General features: G+C 37.2%; 1 protein-coding gene across 5 annotated transcripts in view; it reads left to right on the forward strand.

The window, feature by feature from the left end:
• LOC117411346 (peroxidasin homolog) overlaps positions 1–21062 on the forward strand; it is a 72315-nt gene that overhangs the window by 1454 nt on the left and 49799 nt on the right. The window lies entirely within an intron of this gene.

Genomic DNA, 21062 nt, shown 5'->3' on the forward strand with positions numbered 1-21062 from the left:
TTTTCTGGCAGTCTGTGCCAACTCCAAAAGTTCATTAATTTTTTTCCGCAAACACAATGGCAGGCTTTGATTTCACTTGTGGGTTTTAGTGTATTTTGAAACGGAAACGGTACCTGCCAAGGCTTTAAACGTAGCAAGTCCAAGGCTCACATCAAGTGCAGAGCGTACAGCCGGTGGTGGTGGCGGCGGGTGCTCCGCTGAGGTGATACAGTCCAAGTAAAAGACTTGCATCTTTTAAAAACAGGAATACAAAAGCTGTTCGGTTATTGTGCTACGATCTGTAAATGTGATTTCCTGTAGAAATACTTAGCTGGAAATGTTCTGATATTTGCATATCGTTTAAATGAAATGAAAAAACAAACACATGTAGTTTTCAGCTTGTGCATATTAACTGTAAACTCTTTAGTATAACTGCCATTCAATGCATTTTACTAAGTTTATGATGAGTTTGATTAATGTTTGTTCTTTTTTTGTGGGGGGAGCATATGGTTTGTTTTAGCTGTATTTAGGAATGCTTACCTCATCCATGTAAAGTAAACTTTCCCCTATATATACTGTATCTCTGCTTAACTTTGTACTTTGCAGGTGTGTGTGTGTGTGTGTGTATATATGTGTATATATATATATATATATATATATATATATATATATATATATAATATATATATATATATATATATACAGTTGTATGCAAAAGTTTGGGCACCCCTGGAAAAAATGTATGTTACAATGAATCTTTCAGTGAACAGAAGTTGACCTGACCTCTACATGGTACAAAGTTAAACATGACACCTTTCTGCAGATTTTAATACAGGATTACTATTTATTTGCATTTATTATAGATTCAAAATAATAAACAAAAGTGAACATGGCGCGTGCAAAAGTTTGGGCACCCTTTTGGACCATTCTTAATTACTTCTTAAAAAGATGATTACTAAGGTCCAGAAAGGTTGATTCACTCATTAGGGCTTCAATTAGTCAGGTGAAGTCAATTCCAGTGTTGAACTATTACTCTGAAGTAACTTCATACTTTCTAATCTGTTAGACTGTGATGGTTGTTCTGTCTGGTTTCAAAAACCATGGGCTCCTCTAAGCAGATGTCTGAGGACCTGAAAATGAAGATAATTGACTTTCACAAAACAGGAGAAGGCTATAAAAAACTCTCTCAACGCTTCCAGCTAGCAATTTCAACTGTCAGAAACATTGTCAAGAAATGGAAGTTAAATGGAACGGTTAAAGTCAAGGCAAGATCTGGAAGACCAAGAAAAATATCACATAGACTTGCCCGAAAACTGGTCAGATCTGCACAACAGAACCCACAGGTCACTGCAAAGGACCTTCAGAACAGTTTAGCTGACACTGGAGTAGTTGTTCACAGGTCCACAGTACAGCGTACCTTACACAACAAGGATCTGCATGGGAGAGTTGTCAGAAGGAAGCCTTTTCTACGACCTCATCACAAAAGTCAGCGTCTAAAGTATGCAAAAGAAAACCTTGACAAGCCTGAAGCTTTTTGGAACAATGTTCTTTGGACTGATGAAACGAAAATTGAACTGTTTGGCCACAACCAAAGAAGGTACGTTTGGAGAAAAAAGGGTGAAGCATTTCAAGAAAAGAACACCTTGCCAACTGTTAAGCACGGGGGTGGCTTTATTATGCTTTGGGGTTGTGAGGCAGCCAGTGGAACCGGAAATATTGTGCGGGTGGAAGGAAGAATGGATTCAACTAAATATCAACAGATCCTAGAAGCTAATGTTCTAAAGTCAGTCAGGACACTGAAGCTGAAAAGAGGTTGGATATTTCAGCAAGACAATGATCCAAAACATACCTCAACATCAACCATGAAATATTTACAAGAAAGAAGGAGAAAGGTTTTGGAATGGCCGTCACAGTCCCCAGACTTGAATATTATTGAAAATCTGTGGGGAGATCTCAAACATGCAGTGCATGCCAGGAGACCTAAGAATCTTTCTGAGCTGGAAGAGTTCTGCAAGGAAGAGTGGGAAAAAATTCCAAAGGCAAGAATAGAAAGACTCTTAGCTGGCTACAGGAAACGTTTGGAAGCAGTTATATCTGCCAAAGGAGGTGTTACCAAGTACTAAGTGACAGGGTGCCCAAACTTTTGCACGTGCCATGTTCACTTTTGTTTATTATTTTGAATCTATAATAAATGCAAATAAATAGTAATCCTGTATTAAAATTTGCAGAAAGGTGTCATGTTTAACTTTGTACCATGTAGAGGTCAGGTCAACTTCTGTTCACTGAAAGATTCATGAAACATTCACTGAAACATACATTTTTTCCAGGGGTGCCCAAACTTTTGCATACAACTGTATATATATATATAACATGGATTTTGTATCATGCATTTATCCACCAGGACATGCAGGGTAGAATAAGCCTTGGAGATAAAGCCAAATAGCCAAAATGAACTCCAGGCTACTGAGATTAACTATTCCCAGGTGTACCAGTAGGTCTGCTGGGGTCCTCTGCAGGCCATGTATTGTAAAAGAAAGACAAAGGGGAGGAGAGGGGGGTGTTAAGTACATAAGAACATAAAGTTTACAAACGAGAGGAGGCTATTCAGCCCATCTTGCTCGCTTGGTTGTTAGTAGCTTATTGATCCCAGAATCTCATCAAGCAGCTTCTTGAAGGATCCCAGGGTGTCAGCTTCAACAACATTACTGGGGAGTTGGTTCCAGACCCTCACAATTCTCTGTGTAAAAAAGTGCCTCCTATTTTCTGTTCTGAATGCCCCTTTATCTAATCTCCATTTATGACCCCTGGTCCTTTTTTCTTTTTTCAAGTCAAAGAAGTCCCCCGGGTTGACAGTCTATACCTTTTAGGATTTTGAATGTTTGAATCAGATCGCTGTGTAGTCTTCTTTGTTCAAGACTGAATAGATTCAATTCTTTTAGCCTGTCTGCATACGACATGCCTTTTAAACCAGGGATAATTCTGGTCGCTCTTCTTTGCACTCTTTCTAGAGCAGCAATATTTTTTGTAACGAGGTGACCAGAACTGAACACAATATTCTAGGTGAGGTCTTACTAATGCATTGTAGAGTTTTAACATTACTTCCCTTGATTTAAATTCAACACTTCTCACAATATATCCAAGCATCTTGTTAGCCTTTTTTATAGCTTCCCCACATTGTCTAGATGAAGACATTTCTGAGTCAACATAAACTCCAAGGTCTTTTTCATAGTTCCCTTCTTCAATTTCACTATCTCCCATATGATATTTATAATACACATTTTTATTGCCCGCATGCAATACTTTACACTTTTCTCTATTAAATTTCATTTGCCATGTGTCTGCCCAATTTTGAATGCTGTTTAGATCATTTTGAATGACCTTTGCTGCTTCAACAGTGTCTGCCACTCCTCCTATTTTTGTGTCGTCTGCAAATTTAACGAGTTTGCTTACTATATCAGAGTCTAAATCATTAATGTAGATTAGGAATAGCAGAGGACCTAATACTGATCCCTGTGGTACACCACTGGTTACCTCACTCCATTTCAAGGTTTCTCCTCTAATCAGTACTTTCTGTTTTCTACCTGTTAACCACTCCCTAATCCATGTGCATGCATTTCCTTGAATCCCTACTGCGTTCAGTTTGAGAATTAATCTTTTATGCGGGACTTTGTCAAAAGCTTTCTGGAAATCTAAATAGACCATGTCGTATGCTTTGCAGTTATCCATTTTCAATGTTGCATCCTCAAAAAAGTCAAGTAGGTTAGTTAGACATGATCTCCCTTTCCTAAAACCATGCTGGCTGTCTCCCAGGATATTGTTACCATATAGGTAATTTTCCATTTTGGATCTTATTATAGTTTCCATAAGTTTACATATAATAGAAGTCAGGCTTATTGGTCTGTAGTTACCTGGTTCAGTTTTGTCTCCCTTTTTGTGGATTGGTATTACGTTTGCTATTTTCCAGTCTGTTGGTACAACCCCTGTGTCAAGAGACTGTTGCATGATCTTGGTTAGCAGTTTGTAAATAACTTCTTTCATTTCTTTGAGTACTATTGGGAGGATCTCATCTGGCCCAGGGGATTTGTTTATTTTAAGAGCTCCTAGTCCCTTTAACACTTCTGCCTCTGTTATGCTAAAGTTATTTAAAATTGGATAGGAACAGGTCGACGTGTGGGGCATTTTGTCCGTGTCCTCCTTTGTAAAAACCTGTGAAAAGTAATCATTTAATATATTTGCTATTTTTTTTTTCTTCATCTATGATTTTGCCATTTGTGTCTCTTAGACATTTAACCTCCTGTTTGAATGTTCTCTTGCTGTTATAATATTGGAAAAACATTTTGGAATTGGTTTTAGCCCCCTTAGCAATATTGATTTCTATCTCTCTCTTGGTCTTTCTAACTTCCTTTTTGACTTGTGTTTGCAGTTCCAAGTACTCTTTCTGTGTGCTTTGTTTTTGGTCCCTTTTAAACGCTCTGTAAAGTGCCTTTTTTCGCTGAATATGTTTTTTAATTGATCTATTAAACCATTTTGGCCATTTTGTTTTAGATTTAGATTTGTCTACTTTTGGGATGTAATTGTTTTGTGCCTCTAGTACTACATTTTTTAAAAACAGCCACCCTTTTTCTGTGGATGTTTTCTCTATTTTACTCCAATCTACTTCTATTAGTCTCTGTTTCATACCTTCGTAGTTTGCTTTTCTAAAATTGTAAACCTTAGCTTTAGTCATTACTTTTGGGGTTTTAAAAAATATTTCAAATGAGACCATGTTGTGGTCTGAGTTTGCCAATGGCTCTCTGACCTCTGTTTTAGTTATTCTGTCTTCATTATTTGAAAAGACTAAATCAAGGCATGCCTCCCCTCTAGTCGGTGCCTTGACAAATTGCGTTAGGAAGCAGTCATTTGTCATTTCCACCATTTCAATTTCGTCCGTCGTGCCCCCCATTGGGTTTTCCCATTTTATACAGGGGAAGTTGAAATCCCCCATTAGTATGGCTTCTCCTTTTCTACATGCATTTCGAATGTCATTGTACAACAGATTATTTTGCTCAGCGTCTGAATTTGGCGGTCTATAGCATGCTCCTATTATGCCCTTTGAATTTGTGTCCATTATTCTGACCCATATTGATTCTGCATTGTTTTCTTTGTCCTGATTTAACACCTGGGCTTCAAGGCTATTTCTTATGTATAGCGCTACCCCTCCGCCTCTTCTGTCCTGCCTGTCTTTCCTATACAGTGTGTACCCACTAATATTATATTCGTCTCCATCACTCTCAGACAACCAAGTTTCTGTAACACCTATCACATCGTAGTTACTTGTTAGTGCAGTAGCTTCTAGTTCTAACATGTTGTTTCTGAGACTTCTAGCATTAAGATAAATACATTTAATAGTGGTCTTACCTGAGTTGTTGCCCTTGTTTTGATGTAGTCTCCCTTCTGTTTTTTTGTTTTCTCCCCCCTTCCTTTCTAGTTTAAATGCTTCTGTACCGCCTGAAGGATCCTTTCTCCGAGTAGATTGGTTCCCTTTCTGTTTAAGTGCAGTCCGTCCCACCTGTATAGATAGTCCTTGTTGTAGAAAATGCTCCAATGTTCAAGAAAGGTGAAGCCTTCCTGTGTGCACCACGATTTCAGCCATGCATTTTGATTTTGTATTTCCAGATGTCCATATGGTCCTTTGCAAGGCGCCGGCAGTATCCCAGAAAATACCACAGTTTTGGTCTTGTCTTTTAATTTCCTTCCTAGCTCTCTGAATTTGTTTTGCAGGGATCTTGGCCTGTCTCTTCCAATGTTGTTTGTACCAATGTGGACGACTACTACCGGGTCATCTCCTGCTCGTTCTAGGAGCCTGTCCACATTCTCAGTGATGTGCTTGACTGAGGCTCCTGGAAGGCAGCACACTGTTGTAGTAAGGGGGTCCAAACTGCGAACTGAACTTGCTGTGTTTCTCAGTATGGAGTCCCCAACAAGTAAACCCATTCTAAGTACTGCTTGAGTTTACTGGTGCATGCTAATTTATATTTTAATATAGCCGCACACATCAGCCTTTCTAAGTAAAGAGAGACAGTGCTTTTAGCAGTGTGATCCAAACAATACAACTTTGAGTGTGACAGTATCCTGAAGGCACACCCTCTGTTAGGTTTTGGCTCTGCAGTTGGTAAAGTCTGTACACTTACTGAATAAAATCAACTAACTTCAAAACAATCAGTACTGAAATCACTAACTAAAATGAACTTGACTGTTTCTTTAAAAGTTGCACCTCCTGTTAAACTGCTTTTATGAAGCTGTAAAACTTGATAAGGGCATTGTTAATATAGGGATCAGTATATGAAGGTGCCTGTCGGTCCATACCTCCATATGTCACTTTTATGATTTTCTTTTCTTGATACTGGTCGCTCTAATTAAGTATGTACAGTCATGTCATAGGGATGTGTATGTTACTAATTAAGTGTAGCTTAAGTACAGAAAGCAGCAGTAGAGGGTGAGTGTTGCTTGCAAGCAGAAAGTGTTCAAATGTCATTATGGTTGCAACCATGTTCAGAATTGAAATGTTGCTTAATGAGCATCATTTCCAAGGTCAGCGATCCCAGGAGTAATACCTAAGGTGGGCACAGAGCACATTGCGTTCCTTCCACTGAGTTGCTGGTTATTTCCAAAACTAAGAAAAAGCAGTTTTTGTACCGATTTGAATAGTGAGGTCAGACATTCCACTTTGGAGTCTGCTCTTAAAGGTGTTCACATAGCACATTCGCAGAACCTACATTTTCATATTTATTTATGGCATGTGTAGGTAATTATAGTGGCAATATGCTTAAGCGTCCTTGACATTGAGCCTGGTCAGAATACGAGACGGCCCCTGAGCACTAATAGTACATTACATATATTGTTTCCATCGCTGTATCGCACTGTTTTGCTACATTGAAACTCAAATGTTTTCTTGGAACTTGTTGTTCATTCATTTATTTTTGTCATCAGTCATGTTTAAGTAAGGATGCCCATATTATTCAGTAATACAGCAAGTCTGTTGTGTGTTTGCTTAGAATAATGGATAATGAGGGTCCTCGTGTTTTTGCCTTGATTAATAACTGTTATAATGTGTTGTGACTGTTTTGAGGGGGTTGGGAGGGATAACTTTTTTTTAATCTAGAAAAATGTTAGCGCTGTTCCAATAATACAGATGTTTGCTGTTGAAATGTATTACTGTTCCAATAATACAGAGGTTAGCTGTGGAAATGTTGCCATATATTTCATGTTTGGCATACTTGGAGTTTGCCTGCTGTTTTAAAATGAATGAGTCTCGATTTCCTTTATAATGTAGCTATTGATTCTAAACACTATTCAAATATTAGATTCATAAAACTAGTGTTCATTAAATTCCAAACCTGTGTGCTCATGCTAATTTTCACATGCAAAGTATTCAAACTGCTGTGAACAAAAAAAAAAAAAATGTTCAGGGCATACGTTACTAAAAAGTACCATTTAATAACTGCACTATAACTGCACTAGTCCTATATATAGATATATAGAGGGGCTTAAGTGAGTTACAGGAAAATAATTTCATCCAGGGTTTCTGTGACCATCATAAATTACGAGACTGAAGGTCGAGTAATTTTTACTGTCACAGATAGCCGAGATGGAATTGTTTTTCTGTAACTCACTGAAGGCCCAGCTATTATTTTTTATAATACATGGATACCCTTGTGATGCTAATATTAAAGAAAACGAGGTTCAGCAGTACAGTTCGGGTTTGTTTGTTTTTGTTTTTTGTTTTTTTAAATAGTGTCTTTAATGCTGTACAGACGTTTGTGTCGTTATCCATTTAGTTTATCTGAGATACAAATGTACAAGCTTTAGCTTTCCAGGGTGCAAACCCGCTGGGGGGGGGATCGAAAAATGTCTTAAATGCATTGCCACTCGATTAGTAATTTTGTTCTGTGGTTCTCAATGTTTTCATTTGTCAGCTGATAGCACCCCCCTATCATAGTCTGAAGATCGCATGCGCCTCTGCAGTAGAAAAGGCAATGCGTCACTTCCTTAGCAACCGTCTTAACGATGACAAACCTGGTTCTACACAAACCAACACCATAGTGTCGCCAGTTCGTTACTCTGGCATATCTGTGTCGTTCGCGGCCCCTGTGGTGTGCATTGCTTATTTATTTATTCTCTCCTGCAGCCTTCTGGACCAGCACTGCTATAAATGTAATGAAATGTAAAGGCACCTATGTAATAAAGGTAAACCAAAAACATTACCGTAGGATAGGCAAGTAAGAAAATGCAAATAGATAAACGGCACTTAAAATTCACCATCCTGAACTACTAGATGTTAAATGTGGTACCAGTATTTATATATTGGAATAAAATCAGAACAAATGACCCCCTGTTTGCTATTTTTAAAAGCACCATTATAAAACAAGTTTATTTGATAATTACGTAGCTCTTATAATGTGTTAATATGTATGTATAAAGAAACATAAAATCTAGTTATTGTTTATAATTCTTAATTTTTTGTTTAAGTAGCATATAAACCTGCATGGCTCTTGTTAAATTCTAAATTGCTTTGGAGCTTTAGGGAAACAGAAGAATTTCATTTTTGCTAGCAATATAGATTGAAATGCAAGTTTGTCTTTCTGAATATGCTTCAAGCCATTAAGTCATTGCATCCACATTTGTGTTGCGATTATTTTCAAACCGTGCTTTTTTTACAGCGCCAATCAATGATTATGGGAACGCCACACATGAACTTAAGTTATATATACAAGGATATTGTAAAGGTTAATGTGTTGCTAAAATACTGTAGTTTTTATTGTTTATAGCAACACTGCTAAAATTCCACAAATGCATGCACTTATTGATCAATTTTTAATTTGATCAGAAAAAGGAAAACAGTTTAATCGTCCTTCTTATAAGCACATAGCTCGATGTCTGCCTTTGCTTTTACTGTGGAGTCAAAAACTAAACTCCAGCCATGACTTAACAAAAAAATGTCAATACGTAAAATAAACTCATTATCATTGGCTGGTACTGAAAATGTGTGGATTGAATATAATCGTAGAGGCAGTGCCCTCCGCCTTGCAGTGAACACGTGTTAACAAGTTCCTTTCCATTTTAAGTAATGTCTTCTTCCTTTCAAACATGTTAAAGGAGAGATTCTGAAATAACAAGTTAATCAAAACTATGAAATGTGAGCAAATATTCCAACTTTTAATACCCAAAAAGAAAAAAAACATGGGGGGGATGCACAATTATGGTTGCCTGCCCTGAGTGCTAAAATGCCTAGAGCTCTGACACACACACACACAAACAGAGTTGCAGTCAAAAATTGATGTAACCCAATGGAAATTTATAATTTTTAGAAGTTTCTCAAAAACAAAGCATTTTAGGAAAAATTATTTTATAGCAAAAGTTTTGCTTTTGTGGATGAGGAAAAAAAGTTACAAGAAATAGATGTCTACAATTATTTATTTCAGCAATTTTTTTGCAAAACTCAAAATGCTAATTGACCGTGGTAGTGTATTGTGGGACTGATATTCGTGCTTATTATTTGAGACAGCTACCCTGTTGTTACTTACTCCGTTCTCTACACATTGTTGTGTACTGCCGGAGATTATTTGGTCACCAGACCCGTATACAAATAACAGTTTCAAACTGGATTCTAACTCTCTGTGTTTCATTACTGCACTGCATCACCCCTGCACCTGCACGTACCACTTACCACTTTGCCACACAGCTCTATTTAAACAAACTATATCAAGTCGTATTTACTATCCAACCTTGCCTCACTTATTTTCTTGACTGATTCATATATTAAATATGTGCTAAGACTCAGCTATAGTGGAAAATTAAATGCCCCTCGGGAAGACTATTGTTACCTCCGTGTGCAATGCCCTCCGCCTGCGGCTTCGGGCACTATAGCCTGTTGTCTGTAACAATAGTCTTCCCTCGGGTCAAGAGTTTTCTACTATAGCCCTACTCTCCAGTCCATATTTACTATATCTCTGTCTCTCATTTATTTTTTTAGGCATTACATATGTTTAAATTGTTTTAATTCCACCTGATTTTATGCTGGATTTAAAGGCTGTCTCTCTGGACCTTTACATAGTAAGAGCTTATGATATTATTTCATACATGCTCCTTTCTTCTATGTGAACAATGGACAGCTTCTGATTAGAGAGTGTCTAACGATTCCAGCATTCTGTGACTCTCCTTCTCCCTCCCCATCTGGAAAAACAGACTTGGAGTCCTTGTGCAGTAATAAGCTTTTTTGGAACAGTTCTTGGGTGAAATGGAAGCCTTTATTCTTTTTGTTTCTTTTATTACATTTTCAGCTGAAAACCAAACACTGTGTTCGAACAGAAGAAGCTCATCCCAACCATCAAGCATGGTGGTGGGAGTGTGATGGTTTGGAAATACATTTGAAGTAAAAACACATATATTTACTTCAAATGTAATAGGAACCAAGTTTGTACCGAATTCTAAAAAAAAAAAATATCCAAATCTGATCATCAGTTTTGCTGCTATTGTGAAAAAGTCAAAAAGAGAGAATCAGCTTGTTATTCTATGACCTTGACCTGGAGTTCAAAAGTCCAAGGCTTTTGACCACGTTCCTTGTATATACCTTAATCTACCTGTGTGATAATTGCCTCCAAAACCTACTTAGTTTGTGGATGTAGTGTGAACAATGAAAGCATGATTTTAGCATTCGCTTCCCATGTTTTCTAAGTATTGCGTGACAAACAGGATTTTTCAATCTTGCTGTATTTTTTTTATATATATATATCTTGTGTTTTGTTTTTTTGTTTTGTTTTTTACCCACGGGTGTCTGGTTCTAGTGCAGGGGTGGGCACTCCATGTGACTTCATGACTGGGATTGGTTAACCCTGTCCTAAATGGAGTCGTCAGCAGTTTTAACAGTAATCTACTTCAAGGAAAGCTGCTCTTTATTTACCAAGCATATTATACACAGCTGTAGAAACTGTGAACCTCTACCTGCCATCAGGTCTGACAGAATAAAACAAGCAGTATTTCAATGGGGTGTGTGTGTGTGTGTGTGTCTGTACATATGTATCTCAACTTTAGAGTTTTGTATATATCTTGAACCCCTTTGTCCAGCTGTGATATTGAGCGTGTCACATTTATTAATTTATGTGGAGCTGGAATTTTGTTTTTACAGCTGAGGGGGATGGAATGAGTGCTGCTGACATGCTTGTTTTAATTCCCTTAACAATGCAGTTTAATTGAAGTTGAAGTCAAGTGATTTGAGCTAGAGATATGGAGAGCGAAAAGGAGTCAAGCTGCATTTAATGCCCTGAGGATACTGTGTTTTTTATTGTTGTGTTTTGAAATTGTAGTTTAAAGTGGCAAGTACAAACGAAAGCAGTGTCTTTTAGAACTCCTATTGTGTGGAATTTGCTGCAGTCAGGCTTTCATTCTTTTGTGGTATTGTGAAATGTAAAGCCAGAAATCCCTAAAGCTTTGTCATTCGAACTAGTAGGCTCTGGCTAGATAGCTGTTGAAATGAAAAATGATTGCCTCTTCCTGTGGAAATGGACAAGTTATTAAGATGCTTTTTTGTTATCTTGGTTTACTTAACTAATTTTTATTGTTAAATTACAATGGTGCTACATAGCGTTTATAGTAGAACAAGTATAATGTTAGATTTAGTCTTTTAGAATGTTAACCATTTCCTTTTTAGTTATAGAAAACAAAATATTGCAACTACAGCATTTCCAGGGTTTTTCTTGTTTGTTTATTTTAAGCTATACAGTATATGTTAACTTTAGTGGAGTTCGTGGGGTGTGAGCCAGTGCTTCACCCCTTCCATAATTTCACCTGCCTATCATCATTGACTAATTTCACCTCTGTTGGACCTCTCTGGGGGGATAGTGAGTCTCGCTTCCAATAACTCTGCAGGTTCTTCGTGTGGTCAGAGGGGACCACCGGCCCCACTATTCTTTCGCAGCTCATGCTCTATATCTTGCCTCAAGAAAGAAGGCTCTGTCTTACTTCCTTCTTTACCCTCCTGGGACATGGCCCTCTTACTCTTGGTGCCTGAGTCCCATAACTAACAATTATTTGTGTTCTTTCAGATTCTCTTTTCTTCCTTACGTCAAGGCTTCGTATGAGCCGTTCCGTCCTCTGAGTGTCAAACCCGGTCGGTAACTGGGACCCAGTTGCGAGGCCGAGCCTATAACGACACTCAGAAGTCAGAAGACTCTGTGTTTCAGGGGCCCGGAGGCCATTAGGGCTAGCCACGACTCCATAGGGAAGGCTCGCTCAGTTGGAGTCCGACCCATCCTTTTCTCTCTCCCTTGTCTTGAGGCCAAGCCTCCAATCCTAAGTTGCAAAAAATACTCCTTTCCTCTCGCAGCCCTGGTTCCCACCCTGTGAAATAGTATCATGCGCAGGGGTTGTCAATAAGGGGGTTTTCTTACAGCATGCATTTTAAAAACAAGTATCTTAAAGGTGCAGAATGCTGAGGTATTGTGCTGTTTATATCTCTATTGTGAATGTTTTTTCAGTAAAGGATCAGTGCCCTTTGTTTGGGATGCAGATCTTTGAAAACGGAACGGCTTCACTACCAGAGGAACTGAGCAGCGATGCTTCAAAATAAATAGAACCTATACTTTTCAGAAGTACCTTTCACACCAGAGGCAACGCGACAGGCGACGCGAGAGTGACACCAGAGCGACACAAAATAAATAGGATTGAATCCTATTTTTCGCGATTTGACACATGTCAACTAGGGCATTGAGCAATCGGAGAACAGCTTCAATTCATGTGGTGCAGCAGTGTGAAGCAGTATCATCACAATTATAAAGATACAGATTTGAAAGACCACATATGGGAGTCTTTCGAAGGAACTGGATAAGCATGGTATGTATGATTTATCGCCATATGTGTTGAAATACAGTCAGAGATGGCACTCTTAATTACTACATCATGTTGACAATAGTTATTAGTCTTGATCATAGGTTTGTCAATAGCAGTTTTTAACAGTTGTATAGATCTGGCAATTTCCAAACCTGTCGCATCGCCTTTGTGTTGCTTCTGGTGTGTGTGGTCATGACACTGCTGAAGTGTCTCGTCGTCAATTAAAAAATCGCGTTGCGAAACGAGTGGATATAAGCAGATTCTATTTCATGAATTAAATTTGTCAGGTACGCATTTTCTTTCTTACTGGTAATAGTGGAATGAATGAATTAACTATTTTATTTATTTTGAGAAAATAACCGAGAGTAGTGTCCATTGTTTATAAAGACCCAGAGAATAATACATGTATTAAGTCACATTGCAATCACTCCTGTGAAACAGTCTTGTAATTTGCTTCGTATTTTTCAATAGAACTTCCAGGAAGTACTGTAAGGGCCCTTGGATCATAGTATAGCATGTGTTATATATGTATCTCTCAGCAGAATGCATAATAATAATAATAATAATAATAATTATGTTTTTTGAGAGGTTAGATGAATATAGTAACAGAAGTTAATGTGAAACAAAATGAGGCTATATTTGTTGCTTGACTTGTCAACTACCGTAGTGTGCGTGTGATCGATTTCAGCTCCATGTTATCATATGGGTTTATTCAGCCACGTTTCATGTCTCACAAGACTGTATGCCAAAAGGAAATTCTCTTAACACTACTTCTGGAAAGAATGTGTACAGCCTGTTCTGACGCCGTCATATTTAACCAAAATACTAGAAATCCTATTGACTGCGCCAACAATCCAGTTTAATTTACAGGTTTGACTAAAACCTTTACAATACACTTTTAGTCCCGTCCGGTTCGGTCTGATACACATACAAATACTTAGTAATAAATAGCTGCTTACAGATACAGATGTATATTTAAAGAGTATTTGATATATTTTACATAGCCTAGTTTTTGCAGTGGCAGAGCTCAAGCATGAACGTTGCGAACACGAGGTGTTCATGGTTCTGAATGAGAGGGAGATGAACCTGCTTACCTGTTTACATAACAATTAATTAATCTGTAAATATACATCTCTTGTTATTTATTATTAATATTCTTATATATTACAAAATTCAGTAGGCTACAATGTATAACGTTTGCACCATTTTATCAAAAATAACCTTTATATATGTAACGGGGTTGCTCACGTCAATTAGGCAGGTTTTATTAACGTAGTTGATTCACTGTTTGATTGGTCACTTTTGATTTTGTTTTCTTTTTGATTTTACACTATAAATCACGTTTATTTTTGCACATTATTTTTACTATTGGATTAGCTACTACAACAAATTAGCGGCTCATGTATAGTTTACTTTGAGTTGTGATCACAAGTTTTTAAAGATTCTGATCAATGTGCATTAAAGATTGCTAAATGACAAGCTTGGTTTCTTCTCATGCAAACTACACTGTATTAATAATAGTCAAAGTTGTTATAATAGTGGAAAACACTAGTGGAGACTCGTAACATCCATATATTGTAACTCCTGAATGTGTATAAGACTTTTGCTCCGCAGTGTATATAAGAATGAATAACAATATTTATGAATAATAAATAACAGCAGAGATAGCCTATATTTACAGATATATTTATATTTACAGATATATATTTACAGATTTAATTAATTAATTAATTAATTAATTAATTAACTTATTTAATTATTAGAAGCATTAGAAGGGCTTAAATATTTTGAAGACGCAAAAGCATACCCATCAGGACATTTTTAACAGGTAAGCCTTTTTCATAAAGGCATTTAAGACCTTACTAGGCCAGTAACACAATGTGTCAAAACTCATTATACTGAACAAAGGTCCAAAGCTTTTCAAAAGAGAAATAAGAAAGCATGACAAATGTCTTTACTGTGTACTGGGCTCGATTTACAACACAGGGTTAAATACAAAAAATAAATAAATAATTAACATGTTAATTTGTGTGTGTGTGTGGGGGGGGTTATAAATACTAGTTCAGACAGTATCTCTTTTAACTCTCCAGTCTTGTTCTGTAGCTTAAAAATGATCAGCAAACTCATAAACTGGAGTTTATATAGATAACAACCAACAGGTAGTCAAAACATTAGAGAACTGTGAACTCCAGATGCTGGTGGGGAGGTGGGGGTGGGGGTGGGAGTGGGGGCTGGGGGTGATTATCCAACTCTTTAAATGTCTGTTTTTAAAAGTTTACTGCAATGGAGTACATAACATCCATTGTTTTTTTTTGTTTTTTTTTTTTTTAAATATGTATGATGCCCTGGCAATGGATACACAGATCAGAATCAGTTCATTTTAGTGCTTGTGGAAGGTATCTGTCGTCCAATATTTGTACCTCGGGCTTCGCATGTGGTTTTAAAGCATTGCCTTTGGTGACTTGGGGGTGGTCTTTGTTATAAATTCTCTGAGAATAAACAATTGCTGCTGAACAGTTTTAATAGTCTGCAAATTATTTGGGGATTTACCACGGCTTGTTGTGGCCATAAAATGTAAGTCAAACTATTTGGCATTAGAAGTAAATTCCTAATACCCCTTGCCCCAGGGAGAAGTGCTAATTACCAGCCTTGTTTTCTGGACTCTTGTTCGAAATATTTGGTATCTACAATATAATGTAACTAAGAAACCGTAAGCACTATAGAAGCCAGTGCTTGGTAGAAATGCTTTAAGTGTCCTTTTAATCCTGCTGGGGTTTCTCCCAGGGGGTGAACTATTACAAGTTTTGGGGCAGCAGTATTAAGAACCACTGTTCAGATCATTGCAATTACATCCAATATAATTTTATATTTGTGTTTTAGAGAACGGTGTTTATCATTACGCTTATCTTTTGAGTTACTGTTCAAACTGGGTGTGTGATTGTGTGGGTTAAAACTGATGTCTACAGTTAGTGCTCTGTGTCTGATAATACTGGTGGTGAAGCAGGCATCAGAACCAAATCTGTGACCCACACCACAAACTGTGGATTCACTACTGCGCGGTAGCGTTTTTAACTGCTCTTGTTGATCACCTTTATACCAATACTAGGGAGCCTGTGCAACAAATACAGACTTTTGCAGGTTCCTGTGTATTTTGCAGGTTCCATGTATGCTATTTATAAAAGCCAAACGTGCACAGCAAACTAGAGTGTTATATATTTGTTTTGCTTTGTTGGCAAAACCAAACAACTTCACAATCTTGACCTTTCCCTAAATAACTTGCATGCAGCTTTGACTTTGGAATTAGAATCTTGTTGAAAGAGTCTGGCAGTTGGAATGTCAGTTTGTCAATGTCAAATCCTGTGTTGCATGCGCAAGGCTGTGACACGAAAGGAAACTTTTGGAGCAGAAGTAATGAACTGTCTAAAACAGTTGCAGTTTATAGAGGCTGGTTAGAAAGATCTATAGCTCGACATTTTGAAATATATATTTCTTGTAGATCACAAATGTAGAATCAGTTTACGGTATGAATGGCATGGTACATGGATTAAACGGTTGAGTCACAGGGCCAGTAATTTCTTCTAACACTATTCTAAAATTAAAGACATTGAACAGTTTTTTTTTGGTGATCAATGATGTTTTACGATACAAAATGATTCATGATTTGTATATTTCTCATTAGTTTTAAAAGCAGTTTGAATGATGTCAGAGTAAGTTTATAAAGCCATAAACATATCTGATTTTCATGCATTCTGGGCGCTTTTTATGTATAACATGTTTTGCTGTTAGTTTGTCCCACCGTCTATACAGTGGTAATTTACTGGGTATTTGGAAGCTTTATATAAAATTGACTTTCAGTACTGCTGTTTATAGTATCATGTCATGGAAAGAGTATGCTTACAAATACAAGAGCGCCTTTTAAGTCTTGAAAAGCATCCAGAGCAGAGATGAGGGCTGTATTGCCTTGAATGGCTTTCTGCATTCTTTAATTCATCAAGGCAATCCCAGCCACTGATTTTTTTTTTTTTTTTAGTACATCAAAACCCTATGAACACTTCATTCTTAAAATGGGAGTTTAATGGTATTGTGCAATGATGTGACATATGATAAGTTGCACATGATCTTGTGAAGGAGAGTAAACTGGAAAGAGCAAGAAGCGTTTCTGGCTGCTCAAACCATGCAAAAGCACATCTCCTATACAATAATAGAGCCTCCCTACATACAATGTATTCACTTAATATAAATCACACACTGGAATTTTTGTAAAACATAACTATTATACTCCCCTTCCCTGGTCATGAAATGATTCAGTCTGAAATTTAAAAAAAACATGTGTGTTTAAAAGTCTGTAACAATTTTGGTCACATTTCTGTGAGAAACTAGTGTCAAGTTCCTATAAATTTAAGTAAGTGTGAAGTGAATACGATGATCCATTTTACAAAAGGTACCAGGTATGTGGTGGTGGTGGTGGTGGTGGTGTTTTTTAACATTTTAATTACATAGGGTTTCTATGCATGGGATGACATCTGTACACAGGATAAGATGTACTGGAATTGTGGCAAATACTTAACTGATTGGTTGATTTCTAATAATTCTGATGAACCAATGGGGTTTCAGCATTGGGGTTAAATGGTCCTGGGAAGATTGTAGTAGCTACATTATAGCCAGAGGGCCATAGTGTAGCCAGCTGTGCGAAGTACCATCTGGCTGTGTCAGCAGTTTACCAGAACAATCTGTAAAACAATAAATACTTCTGCTTGTCATATTTCTTTGGATTCGCTGGCCCTTTATAGACTGAGAAGAGAGAGAGAGAGTTAGCCAATGTAATTCAAATGAAAAATGTGAGTTTAAACTACCAGTGGTAACAGTGTTGGATTTATTATGAGGTTGTGGACTGGAACCTCAGCCAGGATTTCCCTCGAGCTAGATCTAATTGTAACACTTCTAAGGCTGTGGTGCAGCCGGTTTGTCCAGAGGGTAGCTGGTTAATCCTGCCTGCATGGGCAGAAACGCTGTTGCCATGGGGATTAAAAAGTCATCTATGCTGGAGAAGAGACCAGCTCTGCCAGGCCCATGGAAACAGCCTGCTGTGCTACTGAGGCCCTTGGGCACATGAAAATGGGCAACATCCATTTTAATAATAGAGGAAAATACTACACTGCAGGACTCGAAGTAGCGGCCATTTTAGTCACTATGGCGACTTTTTTTTTTTTTTTCTTTTGGCGACTGTAAATATTATTTTAGTCGCATACAGGCCAGACTACAGGGGTCGCTGGTGTGCGGTGAGCCGAGGACACCCTGGCCAACCTAAATAGAAGTGACAAACGGTTCACTTAACGTGCATGTATTTAAATAGGTAAGCTTCACAGCCTTCAACTACTGTACAATCAGAAAAGTTTGTTTTACTTTCGTCATGTTTTCGTCCTGGCGTTACAGGACAGCACAAATAAAATGAAACATAATAAAATAAAAATAAATTTAAAAAATGCAGATTTTGCATACCTTTTGAAAATAGTTTAACAACAATTAATCTTTTTTCTTCTGTCCTCGTAGAAGTTTGTTTTGTTTTTTTATTTACATATTATTTTTGACACAGCATGTTTTACATTGAGATGTTTCCTGGCTTTATGGAGCGCCTGCTATAGTATTGTACATTTTACACGAGTCGTGTTGGTAAAGTTGAGTGCTTTCACTTAACTGAAAAATCACAGACACGTCAACAAAAATCACATATATTGCAAGTAACGAGCAAAAAAAAAAACAGTATCCGTGACACCTGTGACAAAATCCCAGCCAATAATAATAATAATAATAATACTAGAGTGCATTCATGTAATTACTTATTGATAAATACTGCAGATGGTTCTCGAGATCCATCTTGGCAGCTGCCGATGTACAGCAGCCAGACACTTTTCTCGTCTATCTGGGCTTAAAGTTCAAAAAATGACAGCCGCTTGTCTTTAATACAGTCGTGGTAGTGGTATCCCACAACCAGACAACTCCTTGTCATTTTGGGAAAATGACTTGTACTGTAATTACAATTAAAAGCACGCCAATTATGGAGACAGTGTCTGACAGCTGTTTGTTTTCAGCGGCTCCTAGGCTACGTGTGTGCGCACCAACTTACCCGGATGTCCACGCAAACCTATTAGAAGATTAATAAAATGTCATCAAACAGGCAGCAAAAAATGCTGTCTTTTATTTCAGACAAAGAAAGTTACACCAATATCTCTAAGCAGCAGCAATACAAACAAAGCAAGTGAGTCAGAAATTACAGAAGAACACAGTTCAAATTGTAACCCCACGACTGGAGTTTTTGTGTTCTGAATGTGTTCAACCAAAAGTTCCCATGAGATTTCAGCCATCATGGTGCCAACAGTTCAACTGATTAGTTAAGGCATGTGGCGTAATGTACTGCAGGTATTGTAAGCAAGCATAGTAATGAAATTACTGTTCACTATTACCTATTCTAAAGTTTGTTTTGGACTGCCTTTTTAAAAAGAATTCGTTTTTTTTCTGTGCAGAAAAACAAATCTGCAAAAGTGCTGCATATAGAGACACGCATTATTGTTTGTTAAAAATGTATACCTTAATATTATATTATTTTGAACAATAGTTTGTATTTATATTTAATAAATTTCAGTGCAGTTATGGGCAACCATTTTCTTTTTCTGGCGACCATGAAGAAAATAATAGGAACCTGCTGGCGCCTAAAATAAAAAGCTTACTTAGAGCACTGACACTGTTAAGTGGTGTGTGTGTGTGTGCGTGTTTTTTTAAATCTCCTTAAAGACCTTGTTTTAGGTAGACGTGATGTCATGTATAAGTGTCTCAGCAGGAGTTTTATTTTGCCTGAAATAACCCCTTACTGCTCAATTCAGGAAAACAAGGGACAAAAGAGTCTTGTGTTCATAGGAAGTCAGTGTTGCTTAGTGAGGCATGAAGTCATGCTGGCATGTTCCTGATGTACTATCACTGGAAAGTGGAGGTTTAAGAATGTAGGAAACATTGATTGCAGGACAGCTAAGAAATACATTCCTAACGAATCTTTACTGTACATTAATAGGGCTTTTATTACTGTATTGAGCAAGGTAGCATTTTAAGCTGCTTTTAGCAAATGTGCCATAGAGATGGATCGACTTCAGGTCATGGCAACACGAGGCAACTAGTTTCAGGTGACAATTTTTAAAAGCTCTGCACGATTCAAGCAATCCATTCTTGATTTTGAGCATGTTGCTTGAAAGTTGCCTCGTCTTTTAAACACCAATCTGAGTGGGGTAAAACCGGCACCAAATACGGAGTACCACAAACCTGCACGTGGCTAAACGTAATATAGAAAAGTTTAGAAATGACCTGGTTCTGATTTTAATTTATTTATAATTATCTTGGGCCCAACATGTATAGGTTTCTTCCTACTGCAGATGGAGTTTTTGTCCCAGGAAAGCATGTGCCCCAGCATGCCTCGTGGAATTCTGTAGGGATACTGTTACAGGGCTGCTGGAGCGTCCTGAAACCTGAGGCGCTTGTTAATGCTGGTCCTGTCGTCTGCTGATCACTGTTTGTAGTGTGAAAAAGCTAATAGTCTCATTACTCAAGAAGGATCAGATGGATTTCCAACAGTTAAAATCTCAGCTAAAGGTTGAAGCTTCTGTACATAAGAGCACACCTTGTGGCTTCAGATATGTTTACTTTTCAAAAAGAAGTTAAGGTACCAGATTAGGATTAGTGTATGTGTTTTTTTTTTTCTCAATTATGTACTAGTTTTGGAGAATGTGTGTGTTTGTAATTGTTGTTTTCAGCTTCACTGAATTAAATTCAACCAACATGATGTCTTCCGTTTTAATCAAAAATGTTGTGCAGATCCATAATGGGTGTGTTGATCACAGAATAAACTGCCGCTGATTTATAAAATAGCTAAAAATATAGTTTGTAATGGAATAATGTATAAATGTGATATCTAAGTTGATTGTATTTATTTATCTTTGGCATTATCTGTACAAAATAATTATCATATTATATGTTCACATTTACATAGCCATTTATCACACAAACATTTTTGAAATACATTTATTGTGAATGTTGCTACTATGGATACAAAAACTATACTATAAATAATATAATTTGTGTGTGTGTAATTTTTATATATATATATATATATATATATATATATATATATATATATATATATATATATTTAGCTCAGAGCCAGCTGTATATATGTC

This window comes from Acipenser ruthenus, chromosome 6 (assembly GCF_902713425.1).
Source record: "Acipenser ruthenus chromosome 6, fAciRut3.2 maternal haplotype, whole genome shotgun sequence".
In the NCBI taxonomy this organism is placed as follows: domain Eukaryota; kingdom Metazoa; phylum Chordata; class Actinopteri; order Acipenseriformes; family Acipenseridae; genus Acipenser; species Acipenser ruthenus.